Genomic DNA, 13,636 nt, shown 5'->3' on the forward strand with positions numbered 1-13,636 from the left:
CTCGCTCCCATAAGCTGTTTGTCGTGTACTACAGTCCCGAGCTCTTTGTTGTGTACTACAGCCCCGACAGGCTGGTAGAAAGAATCACGTCATATTATCCTCTACTGTTTCCCTGATACGGCGGTAACAAACGGACCATACAATGGGCTTATTTTTGTCTGACAAAAATTGATGTGACCACCTCACAGACAATGAAAATTGGGCACTATCCTAATTTACCATCATATCTATGGACAGTATATCACAGGGAAGAATTGCCGATATCAGTATCTCCAGAGAAGGTGACGGTAAGTGAAGACGAATACAGTGGCAAACATTCAAAAGACAACGAAGAAGACATGAACGCTATCCCAAAATTTTAACGTCACAGTGAACGAAATGTTTATCTCAATGTTTATCTCAAGTGTGTCGCTACGATCTTGTTGATGATTTAAATTAGTCACTGTATCCAGCTGAAAATCATCGCGATTAAAACGATGTAATCTTCTTCGCGACACGAAAGTGAGTGTTTATTGTGGTCATCGTGATGTTTATCTGAATATTCCTCGAAGGAAGATTACATGATTTTCTTCTAGTGATATCACCTCCTTTATGGAGACCCTTGGTCACTATTTCACTGTAAATGAGTGACTCGTGCAGCAAAGTTACTCTGAAACCAGTACTTCTGCACAAATTTCTCTCTATTTTGATTGCAAATGAAGTTCACCTGAAGAAGATATAAGAGAACTTAAACCAGCTACTCACACTTATCAAGTGTGAGAAATACTGGTGCAGAGTAATCTAGGGTGCATTAGAACAATGCAATGAAACTTACAGATTTTAGAATGAGAAACAGAACAGTTAAGGAAGAGCTCCTCTACTAGAGAGCTGTAATGCGAAATCATTTACAGGGAAACTTAGGTGCAGAGTACCACGCCACAAGTTTGCTAGCCTTAGCCAGGCAACAGAAAACACTATTCTTGCTTTACGTTAAAGATCTACCACTTTGTCTGTTTGCAGGTTATACAAGCATTGTTGATAAGCAGAGAAAAGCAGCGTCGACAGAGAAAATAGTAACTAATTTTCTGTGAATGATACCGTGTTGTTTGTACAAATGGGCTAGCTTTAAACTCTGAAGAAAACGTTGTTCATCCACTTTTGTACTATCAAAAATATCCGTCTCCTATTAACTTCGTATACCAACAAACAATAGTAAACAGGATGGAGAATTGTAAGTTCTTAGGTGAGCATATTGACGAAAACCGTAATTGAAGAAATGGTGTAGTGTACCTGGTAACAAGTTTCGGTTCCGCTACTTTTGCCATATTAATGGCTTCCAACTTTGGGATACAGAAGACAGTAAGCTGATACACGTATTTTCATTCACTGAGTTATTATGGGATAAAATTCTGGGGTAACTCCACACTTGGGCAAAAAATATTCATTGTACAAAAGAAAGTAACAAACTATGCGTGGACTCTCTTCAAGCAGCTGTGAATATTACCACAGTCTCACAGTACAATTATTCACTTATAAATATGCTATCAAAAATCCATGTCACTTTGAGAGCAACAGAGATATTTACAACACTGGAAGGAAAAATGATATGCATTATCGTTCAGTGAATCTAGTTTTAGCATAAAAATGGGTGAAATATGAGGCTCTAAGACTCTTTGATAATCCACAAGTGGAAATAAAGTGTCTGACAGGTAACAGAAGATGTTTCTCCTTAACATCTTTTTCTATACTACGGACGAATCCATGAGTAAAGGCAGTCCTTTTTAGAGAAAAAACGTGGAAGTGGCCAGCTTATAACCACTAAAATGTTTTTCATTACTTATTTTTAGTCGCACGTAATTATTCTATGGTTTTTTCTGTTGATACATTCCACATCATAATATTTATAGTTAATTTGATCTACGGTACAAGTAAGTTCAAATGGTTCAAATGGCTCTGAGCACTATGGGACTTAACATCTGAAGTCATCAGTCCCCTAGAACTTTTAACTACTTAAAACTAACTAACTTAACTAACCTAAGGACATCACACACATCCATTCCCGAGGCAGGATTCGAACCTGCGACCGTAGCAGTGGCGCGATTCCGGACTGAAGCGCCTAGAACAAGTAAGTAAATGATTAACTAACTACCTATGGCTTTCATTTGGAGATCTCTAGGTAACTGAAATTCATCTCGGCATGCAACTCGGATACCAAAAAACGGCTGCTTTCTATGCTAGTGGTGCAACAAAAGCAGAAAAAGATACTATTAAAGGAAAAACGGTCTGCTCTGAATGATCGGGTGCATAGACAGAGTGACATGGTAAACACTCCTCCAGCTGACCCCAACCGTCTAACATTACCGTCCGTTACTAGAGGAACGAAGCATCCCAAGAAAGCAATCAGAAAATGCGTACTTCGTGCGCTTTTTCACGACGGCTTATAGAACAGACGCACAAAACTACAGGTCATTCTGTTGTAGAATATTGGAACAGGTTTAATGCCCGAGTATTATAACCCGTCTGGAGAACAAAAATCTAGTCTACAGGATTCAATATGGATTCCGCTAACAACGGGCGTTCAAAATTAAGTCCTCTCTCTTTGTCATGAGAGCGAGATAGCTGTAGACAAAGGCTCACAGGTTGATTCTGTGTTCCTTGACACTCGGAAGGCGTTCCATGCAGTTCCTTCCTGTCGTCTAATAAACAACATACGAACAAAAGGAATACCAGATCATCTTTATGACTGGATTGAAGACTTCCTAGCTAATAGAACACAGTACGTCATTCTTGACGGAGAGGGGTCTTCAGACATAATAACTTAGGGGAAAAGGTCAGATGTTCATTGAAGCTATTCTCTTACGATACTGCTCTCCACAGAGAAGCCATAAAACTGCAAAATTGTAGCGAAACGCAGGAAGACCTGCAGAGGTTCGAAGCTTAATGCGGAGACTGGCAGTTGCTTCTCGACATAAATAAATGTAACGTAATGTGTATAAAACGGTGGAATGAAGTTATCGTACAATTGCAAGATTGTCCAACAACTACTAGAAGCAGCCATTTCCATTAAGTACGTGGGAGCCTGCATATGAAGTGATTTAAAGTGGAACATCACATTAAAACTAATCGTGGGAAAGCCAGATGTCAGACAAATTTAGCAGAAAAATCATCAGGAACTGTGTGAGCCACCCACGAAGGAGATCGCTTGCAAAACCTACGTTCGACAGATATTTGGGACCCTTACTAGGTAGGACTGTTTGATGGAATAGAGAAAATCCAAAGAAGAACAGCGGCGTACCGTCACGGGTTCGTTTAGCAAGCGCGAAAGCGTCACGGAAATGCTCGATAGACTTCAGTGGCAGAAGCTGGAAGGTAAATGGTGTGCATCACAAAGTGGATTACCGATCAAGTTCTGAGAGCGTCCGTTCGTAGGAGAGTCAACCTACGTGTTGTTTACGCTACAGGTAGCATGTACGTCGCAAGAGAACAGAAACTGTCAAAAATTGATATTAGTCTTGACCACCGTATTTACTAATTTTATTCTGCCTTAGGTGCTTCGGCCTCACGCCATCCTCAAAGGCTCAAAAGATGTGCAAAAAACTTTTATGTACAATCTAAGTGAATTTGTCGAACATAAATAAAGAATATCTGGTCTACCTTACGTGATGGCATTTGAGTGCAAACATAATATGAAATTCTGATACAGACACGGCTGCTTGCTGACGTAGCTACATACATCTGAAGATGATCCAGAGAAGTGGAAACATGTCATTTATTTAAAAATATGCAACTGACACTGAAGATTAAATGAGAATTGTTTTAATATGTTGTTTCCTCCAACGCATATTTCGCGAAAAAGACAAAATTAGAGCTCACGCGGTGGTTTACCATCAACACCGCCTACTACTAATCATTGGCGACTGGAAGAGGAAATGGGGTGGGGATGGGAGAAGTGTTAGTGGTACAGAAAGTAACTCCGCCACCCTGCACAATGTAGCGTGCGTAGTGTAGCTGTAGATATATATGCAACGTCAGTCTCTTCAGTGAACTGGAAGGGGGTTGATATAGCCTGGGAGAGTTCGCTTATGCGTAGTTACTACTCAAAAACAACAATGCTGTGGAAATAACCGTCACTGCTACAGACCACCAAATAAACCAACATTTTCATGACAATTGTGCAGATGTAGTAGCCAAATCTTATTAAAATATTCACTGATCGGTAGAAAATAACTGATCAACCATACGAGGCTAGCCTCTTCCTTTTCCCTACTCTACAAGCATGACGGTCACACCCCCTTAGAAAACCCCGGTGTCCACTGCAGAGGTAGTTCCACCTTTGTGGAACCTGTCTATATTTTCCCAAGACTTTTTCTTTGTCATATCATTTTTTTGGCATTTGGTTTACATTTAATGAAGCTGGCATTACATTATTAGAATACCTAATGAGTACCACAATTTTTTGTTAAAACATTTAGCTTCTGATAATTATTTGTGTTTGTTGTCATCTCTTAAGACTTCTAATATTCCTTTATTGGTTATTGCAATCTGTGAAGCGATGATAATGATAATATTTTTAGGAGAGTGGAGTATAATTTTCCTAGTCTCCTGCACGAAATTACATTCTGATAGTCATTCATCTCTCACGAAAATATTAAGTCATTTAAAACACCTTCCGACGAATAGCACGTAAAGGCTAGGGAGTGTGTAATGCATATGCTTTACATGTAACTGGTGACTTTTCCGTGCCGAAAGTTATTGCTTTGTACTAACGTTCGGTACTGCCTATGATAAGTACGATTATATTCGAATCCTGCCTCGGGCATGGATGTGTGTGATATCCTTAGGTTAGTTAGGTTCTAGGGGACTGATGACCTCAGATGTTAAGTCCCATAGTGCTCAGAGCCATTTGAACCAAATTTCTTTGTTCCCATTCTTCATTCACTGCGTATATGCCAACGCATGAAATTCATGGGCGTGACCATATGTGTCGAAAACGGTTCGAAATTCGGTATTTTTTAGTGCTGTGTGTGTGGGTGTGTATGTGTGTGTGTGTGTGTGTGTGTGTGTGTGTGTGTGTGTATTTATATCTGTATATGTGTCTAGGTCTTGGCATTAGACTTGTTGGATACGTTAGTGGGACAGAATCCACAGAAAGCTAATAAAGTTCTATATCAAAGGAAGCAAACAGGGGTGGAGTGTAATCTCCCGTTGACAGCGCGCACACCTTAGTGACGGAGTAACGCTCGGATAACGAAAAAATGTCAAAGGAAATGGCCGTACCATTTTCGAAGGAACCATCACAGCATTTGCCTGGAGCGATTTAGGGAAATCGCGGAAAATCTAAATCTGGATGGCTGGAAGATTTGAACCCTCGCCCTCCCGAATGCGAGTTCCGTGAGCTGACGACTGCGCCATCTCGCGAGGTCTCCCGTATAGCTTGAGCTCATCATCCTTCCGCATTGTGTTCATAAGCGGAGCTTTGTCATCTCTCGTCTAACTGGTGTGCTGAGAACTGATGGTTAATTTAACCAGCTGGACAGTATCAAAATCTTGTTTAGTCCAAATGAAGTGATGAACTGTAGAGTTTCCACTGCCTATGCAGTGGACACCGGGGTTTTCTTAGGGGGTATGACCGTCCTGCATGTAGAGTAGGGAAAAGGAAGAGGCTAGCCTCGTATGGTTGATCAGTTATTTTCTACCGATCAGTGAATATTTCAATAAGATTTGGCTACTACATCTGCACAATTGTCGTGAAAATGTTGGTTTATTTGACGTTGACTTTCCGGGATCAGACTGATGTTTGATGCACAGAGCAGACGAGTGAAAGGAACTTCGATGTGCTTATTAGTCCAGTGAATTTGATAGTAAGGAAGCATTCCTGTTAAGAATCTTTTATTACTCAGTGGCCCACTTTCTATATCAAGAGAGAAATGGCAACTGTTCCGAAGAAGTTTATGCAGATCAGTTAACTTTTGAATGCATTCTCTCCCGGAGAATTTTATTGCGAAATAATGTATTGCTGATTGATTACTGCTTCATAAAAGAAAAAAAACGTTTAAAAAATTACTAGGTTAAGCGTTTGCATGACAGCAATCTAACACCGCAATACATACTTCGCTTAGCTTCATAATCGATGGAAACGCTTCCGCATTAGTATTAAAGCTCTCCACTCATTATGAAATTTTAGTTGCGTTAAATACAGAAGAGGAAATGCAAAAAAGATCAGAGCGGATCAGTGTTGCGGCTAACGCTCCACTTGCATTTATAAATCAAAATCAGTTTGTTTAAACGCGTCAGCGTGGCGAGTGGCTGTCTGCCATGAAATGTAGGTGCGGCGCTCAGCTCTCTGACGTGGATTTTCCGAGTCTGTATTAATATAAATGAAATATTGGAATTTAATTCATTTTACAGTGCTCTTTCTCAGTTCCGTCATCGATACTGTGATCATTTTATCTGACTTTTAGTAATTAAGTTAAATTCCCTTCTTTAACTGAAATTCTGTCAGTAGGGATCCGTGCGGTTGTTACGAATTATTTGTGCCTATGGCTTTACGTCGTTGAGTCTCTAATGACTATAGAGCATCGCCTTTCCCGTAACATGTTTTCCGTTATGCAAAATGTAATTACACAATATGAACATCATATACGTGCAGGAAATAGATTTAGGAATCTTTCAGCTACGTAGTAAATCACATTTAACATTTTCGACCGTGTCATATGGCTCTGAGCACTATGGGACTTAACATCTCAGGTCATCAGTCCCCCAGAACGTAGAACTACTTAAACCTAACTAACCTAAGGACATCACACACATCCATGCCCGAGGCAGGATACGAACCTGTGACGTAGCGGTCGCGCGGTTCCAGATTGAAGCGCCTAGAACCGCTCGGCCACCTGCGGCCGGCCGACCGTGTCATATAACAGGAAGATAGACGATCTTCGAATGATTTGTTCAGGTAATGAAGGGCCTATAGACAGATGACAAAGTACCGCACAGAAAAACTAATACTTTGACAACTCCTAAAAAGTCATATGACTTCAGGAGTGTGGATTAAGAGTAGACCAAAGAAAGGCGAAAGCAATGAGAAGTAGCAGAAATGAGAACAGCGAGAAACTTAACATCATGATTGGTGATCACGAAGTAGATCAAGTTCAGGAAAAATAACCCATGAAGCACGGAACAAGGAGGACATAAAAGTAGACGACCACCAGTAAAAATGCCTTTTTTGGTCAGGAGAGATGAACTATTATGAAATACAGGTCCTAATTTGAGGCAGAAATCTCTGAGTGTGTACGTCTGGAGCAATGCACTGTACGTCTACGAGACATGGACTGTGGGGAAAACCGGAAAAGACGAGAACTGAAGCATTGGACATGGGGTGTTGCAGAAGACTGTTGAAAATTAGGTGGATTGGCAACGTAAGAAATGAGGGAGGTTCTCCGGAGAATCGTAGGGGAAAGGGAAATGTGGAAAGCACTGAGAAGGAGAAAGGCCAGGATGATAGGGCATGTGTTAATACATCAGAGAATAGCTTCCTTGTGGCTAGAGGGAGGTGTAGATAGTAAAAATAGCGATTGGAATACATCCATCAAATAATTGAGGACATAGGTTGCAAGTGCTACCCTGAGGTGAAGAAGTTGTCACAGAAGAGGAATTCGTGGCGATCCGCACCAGACCAATCAGAAGCTGATAATAGAAAATGGCATAACACACTTCCGGATTAAAAAAGAAGAAATGACGACTGAAAAGTGTAGAATGTTATGCAGAGCTGCAAACTAATAAATATTCGTGAGAAATTCCTTTTCGGAAAAGGTAGTATTTCGGCGCTAGAATCCCTTTTGTAGCGTACTTCGCACTGTTGAGGTTATTCACGAAACACCATGAAAATTATCAGTTTTCGGACATGAGTTCTGCAATGGAAAATTACGTTTACCGTAAGCCGCAAGGCACCAAGCAAACCTTTGCCGTGGTTATTGAACCCACCTCACTCTGATGGCTAGTAAGCCACACCAGACGATTTTAACCCAAATGTCTGCTTGGTAGAATAATTGGTGTATGCGTACTTGGAGAAAGTGTCTGCGCAGCAATCGCCCACATAGTGCAACTGAGGCGGAATAAGGGAAACCGCTGGGCGGATTCGTGTCGGGGACCGGCACGCCTTCCCGCCCGGAAAGGAGTGCGTTTAGACCATACGGCTAACCGGACTGGCTGCTCTCATGTTATTAATCTACCCAGTATCAGACCGTTGGAAGGCATGGACTATGATCCTGCTTGGGGCGAGACACTGATCTGAACGGATACAGGGGGAGAGAAGGTAGAAATCGCAACACAAATAAAAGGTTTATAAACTAACAAAAAGAATTATATTCTGAAATTAGCACAACGTACTCTCAACTGAGGGCAGCCTCCACTGACATAGACACATTCACAGAGCGACATAAAGCATTGACCTATTACTACACAAGTTAAACACGAGTACAGTTCCGAGAGAGAATACTGAACCATGAGAACTAGGTTTCGGCAACAGAAAGGGAAATGGTATAACTCGAAGAACCTTACCGCATAGATGACGCTGCTATTCTCCCATAGTCTTGCGAAATACTCGCGATCTCCCAGCGACCGAAATGGCGATCGAATCCGAGCACCATTACTAGGCTGTGTTCGAAGTGACGAGCGTTAAACTTTACTCTAACATGGTGGAGCGTACCTACCCGACAAGAGGAGGTCGTTGGCGAGACGGCAGCCGGCGGACCTTCTAAGAAGACACCGCAGAATGTCCCGGATCGACGATGCTCAGGGGTTTTGTTAAGTGGATGGTACCTCACACTAGTGTGGCTACGGCTGAAAAAAAGTAGTTCTGGTGCCACCTTCCAGTGTGATCAAGCGGCTAGCTGTCGCCTGCTGAGCCATAGAACTCGCCGCTTCTTTCATGCCCCACATGTTTCATAATCTGTCGCAGTCCCGGATATTAGAACGGCAGGCTTTTCTGTATTCGCGCGCGCCTCATGACCAAGAAGATGCTCTGTTTCTTTCGAACAGTCGCCACCATACTGAACAGTTTACTACTTCGTGTCAAAATGACAACAGCCCAAATCTGTTTACAGATTTCAGGTTCTCTATATGAAGGAAATTGTAAGTTTTCTTTGTTTCCTGTAATTATTTAGATACTAGTGCTTTACTTCGCAGTTGAATTTTTGGATACATCGAAATAAAACTGAAATGCAAATTATGGATAGAGCAACTGTTTCTTCTTCATCAAAAGGCCCCAAATTCGTTAAAGAGTTAAAATTCGTTAAAGACTTCTCGATTCATCCTCTGTTTTTGGCCTTTCGCAGCTGTCCACGCTTTCGTCACTGCACATGTCGTTCCTAGGAAGGGGGGGTTCGTAACAAGACGTGTCACACCTTTCTTTTTCACGTCGTGGTTCCCTCCTAGTAGTTTCTTCCCTCACAATAACCGTGACGTAGCTCCCATAAAATTTGATCCTATCCAAAATTCGCAAGTCTTCTGCCCTCCACTTTCCCAGACTATCGGTTACCCCATATCAATCGACAATCTCGCTTCTGCCCCCACGCTTCACAGTACCATCTAAGCCTCATCTCTCCGGGTGAAAGTCCTGGCAATCTCAGCTAAATGTCTTATTATAACGACTCACTTCAATATTTCTTCATAAACAACAAAAGTTTTTATCTCCAACAATATACATCGTCCTTTCTATATTATTCCCGTTTGGGCCCAGCTGTACCACGCGATGATAATATGACGGGCCAAAGCAGACTGAGCGTTGTCACTAAAAAGATCTTCGCATAAATTGAAATACACACCAATAGTAAGTGATTAATTATTTTGTCAGTATGACCATATGTTTTATTTCATATGTAAAAATGAAAAATAAAATTATTTTGTATACATGTTAACAGGTGGAAAGAAACTAACTAGCTGTAGACTGGTGAAAAATCATCACTTGTAACAGATGGCCACCCTGAAATGCAACGACAGCCGCCTACAAAAGCTGAACTACTGTTACAAGCGCTAAAAAGTTGATTCTTTTGTCAATGTAACATGGTTTCACGGCACCGTAATATGGGACTTGCAGCAGTGAAGTTGAGCTTTTGATACGGTCGGAATCACAGCTGAATAAAGATAGTAATACCTTATGACTGGAGAGACTAAAGCGTAAAGAGTGAGTCATATTCTGAGATTTCTTTGAACGGAGTTTCTTTCCGCTGTATATTTTCGCTATTTTAATTGAATGTGAAATGACCGAATTCTACGGATATGGTAGCAATTGAACCCGAGGTAGTAAATGAATATTGGTTGAGCTATCCCCGAGGAATCATTTAAGGAATACAGTTTTGAGAGCAGCTCACTTCTGGCATTTGGAGTGCCTCGAATACTAATTAAACTGAAATAAGAAGTAGTCCCATTGTCATTTGGTCGGAGTACCTTGTACTGCAGACCGGTCTGCCGAGCGCTGTTGCCAAGCGGGCTGCACTCAGCCCTTGTGAGACAAACTGAGTAACTACTTGATCGAGAAGTAGCTGCTCCGGTCTCGTAAACTGACATAAGGCCGGGAGAGCGGTGTGCTGACCACATGCCCCTCCACATCCGCATCCAGTGATGCCTGTGGGCTGAGGATGGCACTGTTGGGCCTTAATGACCTTAAGCTTTTCATTGGAGAGCCTCTCCTATAATGAGGGTGTCTGCGTGTTTTATGGCAATAATTACGGCGGAAGTAAGAGGTGCTGCTGCGTAGTTCCAGATAGGTTATGTTGGAGATTAGTGGTTGGATACCGGTACTTTGAGACCGAGTAGACTAATTTTCAATCCTTTCTAGGAGTATTCGGAACCACAGAATATCGGAGAACAGCTTTTTAGTCGCTTGGTGTTGAAGCCTGATACATATTACCACAATCTGATGTATCAGATCATTGGGAATAATATTATGGATACTAGCCAACGCCTGAAGAGACAGATTTGCTACAATTTTATAAACAACACGTTAAAGTGTCGGTGGTAATCCACTCTGTTTTGTTTTAAAAAAATGATGGCTCACGTTATAGTTATGTGGATTACTTGGTGGAACTTGGTTTCAGCGCATGTGTCGGCTGAATGGCTGATAAAATTAGCTACATTTTACTGCCATAAATAAAATTAAAAGATTTTTGTTTTAACGAATGTGGATGTATTAAGAAGTTATGAAAGAAAAAATAGGAATATATGGTTTTCACTTGAAAGAAAAGTACGAGTTTGCTCAGGAAAGTATTTATCGTAATCAGATGAATTATTAAGTAAAAGTGTTCTTTTCTGAATCCAAAAAAGCACAAGAATACATAAATATCCACAAAAATTTGGAAGTAAACATTGAAAGAAAAAAAGTATTGACGTATGTCTTCTAACTTATACGACATTCTCAATTTGAAGAAAGTAATCGGGTGTTAAGCTGTAACATCTCTGACTCACGCTGTCAATTCATTGCAATATTGCTGTATGTAAGAAAAACAAAAGACGCTTTACGTGAATTTCGAAAGGGTTTGTTACGAAAACAGAAATATTTTATTTCAAAAGCGAATATTACTGATTGGTTACGAGCTATGAAAAAGAGTGAGAATACACTTTATCGGATGACTACACTTCGGGAGAAAACACTCTCAAGTAGAAAAATGGTTCAAATGGCTCTTAGCACTATGGGACTTAACATCTGAAGTCATCAGTCCCCTAGAACTTAGAACTACTTAAATCTAACTAACCTAAGGACATCACACACATCCATGCCCGAGGCAGGATGCGAACCTGAGACCATAGCAGCAAAGCGGTTCCGGACTGAAGCGCCTAGAAACGCTCGGCCATAGCGACCGGCCTCGAGGAGAAGATCATATTATTGCAAGCGAGGTGGCAGGCAATTCAACGATGTAGGAGTTTACAACATAAACAAACCAAATGAAACACCTATGCCACAGTAAAATGTGCCCAAAGAGTCGAGAGATCTGGCTATCTTGTTGGCCAGGGACACATCATGAATAGCACGTTACGTCACAGCAACTATATGTAAACGTGAATCGTCCTGATCAAAAATCACATCAAAGAGATGACAATAGCACGGGGATAAAAGCGTGTGTAATGTAGAGGGGCATTGGCTGCTTCACTCTGGTCTCACTAGGTGTGACCGCAAGTTGTAACTGACAGCGTCCTTCACCATGAACTCTGGGATGGGAACTGAGTACCGTTGGCGAATGCACTCTCGAATATGCGGCTCACCAGCCCCACCCCATAGACGTACACGTCCGTTACACGCATACCAACAGAACCTCACCCATCAATGGAAGTAACTACACGGACGTCCACAATCTGGTCTACAGGTGTGGGAATTCCAGCGATCACTTTTAAAAACAGCGACTCATCACCGATACTCTATATGATCAGAAGTATCCGGACACCCAGAAAAACGTACGTTTTTTTCGTATTAGATGCATTGTACTGCCACCTACTGCCAGGTACTCCACATCAGCGACCTCAGTAGTCATTAGACATCGTGAGATGGCAGAATGGGACGTTCCGCGAAACTCACGGACTTCGGACGTGGTCACTTGTGTCATACGTCTGTTCGTGAGACTTCCACACACCTAAACATCCCTGGGTCCACTGTTCCTGATGTGGTAGTGAAGTGTAAACGTGAAGGGACACGTACAGAACAAAAGCATACAGGCCGACTTCGTCTGTTGACTGACAGAGACCGCCGACAGTTGAAGAGGGTCGTAATGTCTAATAGACAGGCATCAGTCCAAACCATGACACAGGAATTCCAAGCTGCATCAAGATCCACTGCAAGTACTATGACGGTTAGGCGGGAGGTGATAAAACTTGGATTTCATGGTCGAGCGGCTGCTCATAATCCACACATCACACCGGTAAATGCCATAAGACGCCTCGCTTGGTGTGAGGAGCGCAAACATTGGATGATTGAACAGTGGAAAAAAGTTGTGTGGAGTGACGAATCACGGTACAGAATGTGGTGATCCGATGGCAGGGAGTGGGTATGGCGAATGCCCTGTGAACGCCATCTGCCAGCATATGTAGTGCAACAGGAAAATTCAGAGGCGGTTGTGTTACGGTGAAGACAGGAAAGACGGACCACACAAAAGTGTACAGGCCGACCTCGTCTGTTGACTGACAAGAGGCTGCCGACAGTTGAAGAGAGTCAGAATGTGTAATAGGCAGACATCTCTCCATACTATCACACAGAAGTTCCCTACTGCATCAGGATTCACTGCAAGTACTATAAGAATTAAGCGGTAGGGGAGAAAACTTGGTTTTCATGGTCGAGCGTCTGCTCATAAGCCACACATCACGGCGGTAAATGCCAAACGATGCCTCGCTTGGTGTAAGGAACGTAAAAGCATTGGACGATTGAACAGTGGAAAAACGTTGTGTGTGGTGACGAATCACGGTACAGAAGGTGGTGATCCAATGGCAGGGTGTGGGTATGGCGAATGCCCGTTGAACGTCATCTGCCAGCGTGTGTACTAGAACAGTAAAATTCGGTGGCGGTGGTGTTACAGTGTGGTCGGGTTTTTATCACATGCCTACATTGATATCTTAAGCAGTTTCGTGCTTCCCACTGTCAAAGAGCAATTCGGGGACGGCGACTACATCTTTCAAC

The 13,636-nt window shown here is 42.1% G+C and overlaps 1 protein-coding gene across 1 annotated transcript in view; it reads right to left on the bottom strand.

Moving 5' to 3' along the window:
* The window catches only part of LOC126354187 (potassium voltage-gated channel subfamily KQT member 4), a 969,743-nt gene that overhangs the window by 742,078 nt on the left and 214,029 nt on the right, over positions 1-13,636 (bottom strand). The window lies entirely within an intron of this gene.

Source organism: Schistocerca gregaria, chromosome 3 (genome assembly GCF_023897955.1).
Source record: "Schistocerca gregaria isolate iqSchGreg1 chromosome 3, iqSchGreg1.2, whole genome shotgun sequence".
Lineage (NCBI taxonomy): Eukaryota > Metazoa > Arthropoda > Insecta > Orthoptera > Acrididae > Schistocerca > Schistocerca gregaria.